Here is an 8321-nt window from a genome sequence, read left to right as displayed (position 1 = left end):
CTGCCAAACCCTGAGGGAAATATCTTACTCTTCAGCTGCTAAATACTCCACTGTGTTCACTATCTAGCTTTTAAGTCTGACTGACATTTAGCAGAGGGCACAGAGGGGTTTCTCATAGATTTTTCAGTGAAAAAAATCACTTCTTGTGGTTGGCTAATGTATGCTGATTAGAATAGTGAGCCATAAAACAAAACAAAAGGCTGAAAGACTCTAAAACAGTTTGTAGAGCCACAAGCATCACAGTTCATTGTTATTTGAACCATTATTAACTATTGCAGCTTTAAGTATCTTCATGCTGACTGAATAAATTTTGACTGACTAAATAAATTTTGTTGTTTCCTTCGCCAACATCAGAATACTTGTGTTCAGTTGTTGTTTTCAGTTGTTGTCCCAACATCAACATAAAACTTTTCATCCATGTTTCGCAGTTCCAAAACTGAAACATTTTTCTGTGCGGTCTTCATTGTATATCATAAACATGCTGTATATACCAAGATTCTGGAAACATATTGAGAAAATGGACTGTAGGAGTGAACCATACTAACCTTTTTCTTTCCCAGCCGCACACACAGACAAAAAGGACACTGCAACACACACATACACACACACACACACACACACGTACCACAGCTGGCTGTACCACATGTTACATGTACCCACACACACTTCCCTCCAGTGCAACAGGGGATAAGATTGACCAAAAGATACAGTATCTGTGCAGCAGCCGCAGCAGCGACGGCGGCAGCAGCACTGAAGCCCTTTCCTTGTTTCCCCTGAGTGTTCTACATTTATTTTTCCTTTATATATTATTCAAGTTCAAATAATTAATTCAGGATATCAAATCAAGATGTAGGAAATCAATCAAGAGCCTTTTTCAGTCTGCCTTTCATTACACTGAACCCCCGGTACTGGCTGAGCCTGTAGCGGAGCTGGCCTGGACTTCTATGAAGACAGACTGAAACACTTACGTGGCATCCCGTCCGCTGGAGAAGATGACTGCTTCGCTCTGCACAGCCATGCTGAAGTACTTAGGCTGCATCCGATTGGGTGGTTGGAATTATTTTTGTTTAGCGCTGATATAAAAATGAACCACATGGCAGGCTGAGATCTAATGGTCCTGTTGGATAACGACGTTGTTCACCATTTGTACATACTTTGTTTTTTTTATTTTTATTTTTTTTTTTTACCTTTTAAAGTGAAATATGAGTTCTTGTAGTCTGCTGGATGCTTAAGTGTGACAGAGACTACTTTTAGAGAGAAAAAAAGATTACTTTCTGCCTTTGATTTCACTCAGATTTTATTGTCTCAACAGAAAATTTCATTTCACAGCCAGAAAAGGAATAACTGCAGTGCATGAAACACATCGTCTTTGGATACACTCCAACTAAAAAAGGATCTGATGCTTTTGTGCAAGATGAGGCAGCTTGTAGCCTGAGCAGAGATTAAGTAAGAACAGATGTTATTAGAAGAAACGATCCCCAGTCACCAGATACGTACTCTTTATGCCCTGTCTTCTTGTCCTGTCTGCTGTCACCGCGGCCACCAACTTTATGGGAAACTGATCCTGCTCACCTCTGTGACGATCAATAAGCCTGCATGGTCAAATGATGCTTATGGGTTGGATCCATCTTGTCCCCTTTTAGGCGGATACTTCAGCTACATTTGGTGCAGCGACGTCTCTCCCATCTTGAGGCAGATGCAATAATGTTGTGGTAAAACCGTCAGTCACAGAGCAGTGAATGTGAGGGAGGGAGGGGGAGGGTAGTGGACAGGTAGTGAGTTGTGTGTGTGTGTGTGTGTGTGTGTGTGTAGTCGTAGGGGGCAATTTATTGAAGGAAATGTATCTATATTCTCGTAGAGCCACTGTGAAGCTGAGATCTCCATCGCGGTGATAATTCGCGGTTGTTAAAGTGACACAGTGTTGGTAGGCTGACCGAGGCGAGGAATGTGGGGGCCAGACCTGACAATTAGAGCTCTGTATATCACACATACTCTCAAAGGAGAGATGGAGGAGAGCGGGCAGGAGAGGTCGGGACACACACACAGATACACACTCAGGGACAAATTAAACACACACTTGCAAAGGCAGGCATGCACAGTGGTGGACATACTGTAAATATGAGCATACAGGGAGTAAGAGGTGAGAACATACCGTGCAGACATAAGCAGATAACACATGGCTCACATTTGCAAGCAACAGAACAACAAAACCCTTCTCAGATAAGTGCATAATAGAGGTTAATTTAATTTCCTCTCGCTGCTCATTTTTAAGTCATGAGACAAATGTGACTGATGGTGAAAAACCTTCACATGCACGTTGTGCGTTGCACATTGGTATCATCAGCTCATGTTTTACATCATTAACCGTCACTTTGTGTGACACTGCCTCAGAGTAATATGATCTAATTGGACAACAGAGATTGCACCGTACAGTACATAATAAACAATTCAAGATTCCCATACAACTAAAAAAATAAAAATTCAAATAAAAATCTATCTCTAGCCTCAATATACTTACAAAAAACATGAACATTCTTAATACATTTATTTTCCCATTGCTCTTTTGGGTGTACCACCACACAGCCCAGGCTGAGGTGTAAAAACAGGAGTCGATATGTGTCTGCGATATGAAGGTGAATAATTGTTGTAATTAATGACCTGTGGGTATTAACTGGAGCCATCTGACAGACCTCTGAGGCTAATTCTGCATCTGAAACTATCTGGTATCGGTAGCATCATTCACACTCTCAAAACAACGTATTAAAAGATTCTGTAATTCCACTTGCATTGCACAATGCTGAATATGTTTCTGTGTTATTGTGTGTGTGTTCGCCCTTGTGAATTGTGAGTCTCTGAACTTCTCTGTGGACGTGTGCGATTCCGGTGTGTTGTTTTCCGCTCACGTCTGGCCTCTACTCCTCTGTGACACACACACACAAACCTGTCCAGAGTGTCTGAACTTATTCCATGTAAGATAGCTCGAGCCATTAGCTTCCTGTGACCTTTTAGCACTCTTTCTCTGCTGTCACATTCTGCCTCGTCTGTGTGTGGGTGTGTATATGAAAGTGTGTTTTTGGAACAAAAAAAAAAAAAATCAAAGTCTTGCACCAAATTATACCAACACCACAACAATAACCAGTTCCAGATATGTGCAGGTATCTTCTGTATATGTGCAGTTAGTTAAGTGTCAGCATAGGTGCATAACCATACACACACACACACATGCAGGCATGTATTTGCAATAGATTTTCCTTTTCTTTTATTTGCTGTAATTGGAAAATAATTCAGGCAACGTCAGGAGGAATCAATAAAGAATTAATGAAAGGAGAGGGGGAGTCATTAAAGGCAATAAAGAGGGAGAGGTTATGATGAAGATGGCATCATGGAGACACAGAGGAGACAAGCACTTCTGCTGCATGTGTGTGTGTGAGAGAGAGAGACAGAGAGAGAGAGAGAGAGAAGGAGGGAGTGTGTGGAGAGATGTTTTCCATGTCGCAGAATAGGCTGCAGTTTTTTCAGTGTTAAGCTGTAAAAAGCAATAAAAGCTGAATTAAACATGCACAGATATTATTTACTTTCTTTCTTTCTTTCTTAAAACTGCCACAAAGAAGCAAAATGTAGCTGGGGAAAAAAAAACAAACGGAACTCTTCTGCTTCAGCAGCAGCACGTTACACTTTTTTTTTTTTTTTTGTATTTTTAACAAAATTTTAATAGTGCATGTATTAATTAACATCATGCATGAAATACACCTTTATATCATTATAGCCTTTCATAAAAAGGCCATCTGATTCTACCATTCAACAGCCGGTGTCACAGTCAATCATTCAAAAGGGTAATTATATGACACTGCTACACTAAAATACCTACAGTCCCTTAATAGGATCTGAGCCATCGAGATCCAACCCTAAGCTTTCATTCCAGCCCCTACCACTCATCTGAGTGCTGTAAAGCTGCCAGAGGAAACAATACTGCCTCTCTCCTCACTGCTGAGGTTAATGGCAAATGGGGCTATGGCTGCCGGTGATATTGTTGGATAAATGATTATTGATTAGGTAAAGGTTGAGCTAATCATTAGGCTTCATCCATTTTACGGACTCTCTCCGTGACCTTTCTGCCTGGCCCTCTTGGATCACCAGGATTTCTCCATACGATGATTTGATCGCTTCGCAGATGGGCGCAGGGGAGGACAGAAAGGTGGGGTGAGGGGGGGGAGGAGAGGCAAAGCAAAGGCAGATTATTAGTGAAAGAGAGCTGTGAAGGAGATGAGGACATGAGTGTGCTGAATGTGTGTGTGTATGCTGATATGGAGGATGAAGTCACCCTTACTGGGATATCGGGTTGATGTAGTGGTAGTCTTTGAATTGCATCAATAAATATTTTTGAATTAGACAATTTCCTTTATAGCACCCAATTCCAATAACTCTGACTGTGAATATAGCCGTAAAGATGTAGGTTTTAGGGTTTGCAAAGTTGCTGGCATTCCAAATATTTATGATATGTATCTAGGCCAAGATTAAAATCTTTTCAGCAATTAGAGGAATAGTTTCTCACTCCTCAAACACACTTTTTTTCAAACTTTCAAATTAGCTAGTTTTTGAGCTAGCTCCACCGTATTATATGAAGTATGTAGCAGAAGGAGAAACAATCTAATAGTTCAATAATAATAAGCTAATCATGAATACATTAACTGCGTATATAACTTATTTCAATTGAATGACATAAGCACAATGAACATAGCTGGGAACAGGATTTTGGTGTACAAACACCAACTAGACATGTTATAGTTTTATCTGATTCCATATGTATGTATTGTGCATGTAAATGTATTCATTGTATATATGTAGATTTTATTTCCACATAATCTGTTTTGTGTTTCAAAAAAAAAAAAAAAAAAAAAAAATCATTGATTTAATCTGCTCCTGCGGCGTTCCAATGACAGTATTCTTGAGTTCCTGTGCTTTACACTGGACTGAGTGTATAGGTTAAGCATTAGATACAGTATAGGCAGAGAGAAAACACCCAATGTGAAACATCCGCTCTTGAAACCTTGACATGGTGACAAGGAAATGCCTTGCTCCTAACAGCTCTATTTATTGAATCATAGCGAATATTCCTGGCAGCAGGACTTTAACCAAACCCAGACTGGGTCTCACATCTGCACCCAATCAGCACAGGAGAAAACCCCTCTGTTCCTTCTCCATTCCATTTACTCACCGAGCCCAGCGCTGGGAAACAGAATGTTTATTTGAAGTAATACTTTACTCTGAACTACTGGATGGCAATACGTTAGCATTTTCACTGCTGTGTGCAGTCTGTTCTGGAGAATAGCAGGGAACAGGATTTTTTTTTCCTGATGTCTTTGCTGTAATCGCGAGTAACTATTGGTGTGAATGCAAAACACGTATGCTGGCATGCATTGCATATGCCATTCCCCCTCACTTCATTATGATCTAAAGCTGGTATCACAGGCCCTTATTCTTTGTGATGTCAGCATGGTTTAGATATTTGTCGTATTTTTTTTTTCAATTTTGTTTTATTTAAAGCATCATCGTCATAAATCTGATTCATGGTGCTTTCATGGCAACAAAAGCGATTGCAGTGCCTGAAAACACTGGCAACAACACCTACACACAAGAAAAATATAATGCAGAGCAATGTAAAATACAAATAAGACATTTTGCATTTCAAATTTTCATTTTTTGCTGACTTTTTTCAAGCCATTGAAACACTACAGGACACAGTAAAATTTTATTAATTTAAGTTGCTGGTGCCTGTTACAAGCTAACAAGCCCCGACACAGACAGGCCTGATGTCCAGTCTGTAGTCGGCACGCAAGGAAATCGTTAAAGAGAACTTATACAGGTCAAGTGGGCAATTGAACGAAATGAAGAAACAAGACACGTATACAAAGATTTGAAACTTGTTCTTGTATCATTTGTCTTGCAAGATGAGATGGAATCATCAGGTTCTATCTGCAGTCCTGATTGTGAGATACTGGGGATCAGTAATCATTTGGAAAACAAACCATGTATTCTTATTTTGTTTTAATATACATTATCAGTGTCTTAATAAAATGAGTCACACGTACACTTCTGCACATTTTAAATAAATAAATTATGGTGGAATTGAAAAATATATATATATGAAGAAAAATGAACACATTATCTCTGCTATCCTACTAATTTCTGTTGATGTTTTTTAGAAGAAGAATCAGCTTTATCGACAGTATTTATATTTTTACATACACAAACTGAATTTTTCCTCTGCACATATCAAATTACACAGGAGCAGCAAATTACACAGGAGCAGTGGGCTGCCACTGGCAGGCAGCCATCGCTAAGTTTCCTTAAGTTTGTCACTGTCCCACTTGTCTGCTGTTCTTCTTTATGGTGTTCTTTTGGTCTTTTTATCTGCTCAGAAATTTGCATATACTTTATTTGTTTGTTTGTTTTTTGCCCTGACAAGATTGGGTCATCACTGTCAGTGTCTCAGCTCTGATTGTATTCACTGTTCTGTCAGTGTGTGCGTGTCTGTCAGGACTGAGCATCAGATCACTAAAATGTTCAGCAGTTATTTAGCTAGAAACCTGCATTTATCCCAGATTCCTCAAACTGTCTGAAGTTAAGAGGCTAGAGGTACAAATCTTCTTTTTAGCAAGATCAAACAAGATTAAAAAAACAAAACAAAACAAAACAAAACAAAAAACAGATTCAGTTTAGTTGGTATTTGTATCAGTGTTATTCATAAAGTCATATCAACTTCTAATTGTGTCGCATTATATAATAATATAAGCTTATTTAATCTCAATCATAAAGTGATGAGGCAACATGTAAAGAGGCAGAACTTAATTAATCCTCAAGTTTACTATTTCAGCACTGATTGGCTTTGCAGTTGGAAACTCATCCAAACACATTATAGAATAAAGGAGAGAATCTTTTTATCTTTTCAGATTGTAGAACTATTGGATGGATCTCTGTGATTTCACATTAATAACAACAATAATAATAATACTAATAGGAAAAAAGGAAAATAATCTTCCATATGGTTATCTGTGCCAGATACTGACAGCCATAGATCAGATGATTAATTCTAATGATCCATTACTTTGCATTTAGTGTCACCAGCAAGTTAACTTAAAAAGTTTTTATTTTATCCAGTGGATAGATTGTGCAAAATTTTGTTCAGACGTTCATGATTCTTAACTAATCACGCCTAATGACTTTGAAAAAATCCCTTACAACCCTTCAAGATCACTTAGACCCACACTTCTCGTTGTCAGTGGTGTGTGGGCCCCAGTTAGCGGATCAAACCGTCCTAACACATCAGATCAAGGCCCTTTTGACTTCTGATTTTGCTTCTACTAAATGGGCTTTCATAATGGTTGCTTTGTTCATTTGTACATTACTCACTGACTTTATCTCTCTGCTGGGATATAGGCATGGTTTTTATCTCAGCTCGGTTTGCCTTGCCTTATTTTTCCAGTGTTTGTGAAGCAAAGGTCAGCTCATGTAATTTTGAATGTACTATAGAAATAAATTTAACTTCTCTTGACGTCACACTCCCCTCAAGATGAATTATAAGTTTGCTGACTACCTGACTTCTTATCCAGCACAATAATGATTTATGACCAAACAACCACCAGTGTCAGTTTTACTTGGTGTATAGTGCTATTAAATGTTAACATGATTATGATTAAGATTAAGATTAGGAATATATAACATTAGCATGTTAGTATTATTATTATTGAGCATGTTGCCATGCTAGCTTTAGCATTTAGTTGGACAAAATGAAGCAAAACTTCATAATTCTAAAGTCACAAAATCACTGTAACAAAGTTACGCTTCATTTGGTCAGGTTTAGGATTCATTGCCCTCCTCTAAGAAGCTGAGCTGGCACGGTCTTAAAGTCTTTTGACACGTACTGAGACTCGCAGAAGCTTTCAAGACAAAGCGATGTGATCTCACACTATATTGGTTTATTTCTCTACAGGCTACTTTGTAGGTGAAAGTCAATTCATCTGCACTTCCTGTCACATGGCCTTCTCTTTGCCAAGAAAAGCAAATCCTTCACATTCTGCTCACCATCTGAATATCGTCACTCTCTCCTTGTCTCGTCCTCTGTCCTGTATTTCTTTCTCTCCCTCTTTTTCCCCTTCCTTTCTTCACCTCTTCTACCCCTGCCGCCTTTCATTTAAATATTTCATCCAGTTGTCTCGCGGCTTCTGCGGCTTGCCAAGTGTCATCTAGATCCCAGAGCCCGACACTAAAGTGGAGCATGGAAGTCATTTTTAGAGGCATGTGTGTGAGAAAGACGGAGACAG

The 8321-nt window shown here is 39.0% G+C and overlaps 1 long non-coding RNA gene across 2 annotated transcripts in view; it reads right to left on the bottom strand.

Moving 5' to 3' along the window:
* Positions 1-544: 544 nt before the first annotated feature.
* LOC124062824 overlaps positions 545-8321 on the bottom strand; it is a 24975-nt gene continuing 17198 nt past the window's right edge. The window contains exon 4 of one of the 2 annotated variants that reach the window (XR_006844012.1): positions 545-1686. This is a non-coding gene — a long non-coding RNA (uncharacterized LOC124062824). Of the gene's footprint in view, positions 1687-3667; positions 4164-8321 lie in introns of those variants that run through there. The other variant, XR_006844016.1, reaches the window with a different exon arrangement.

This window comes from Scatophagus argus, chromosome 1 (assembly GCF_020382885.2).
Source record: "Scatophagus argus isolate fScaArg1 chromosome 1, fScaArg1.pri, whole genome shotgun sequence".
In the NCBI taxonomy this organism is placed as follows: domain Eukaryota; kingdom Metazoa; phylum Chordata; class Actinopteri; family Scatophagidae; genus Scatophagus; species Scatophagus argus.
Note: the sequence above shows the minus strand (reverse complement) of the source record. Positions and strands in the feature narration are given on the sequence as shown.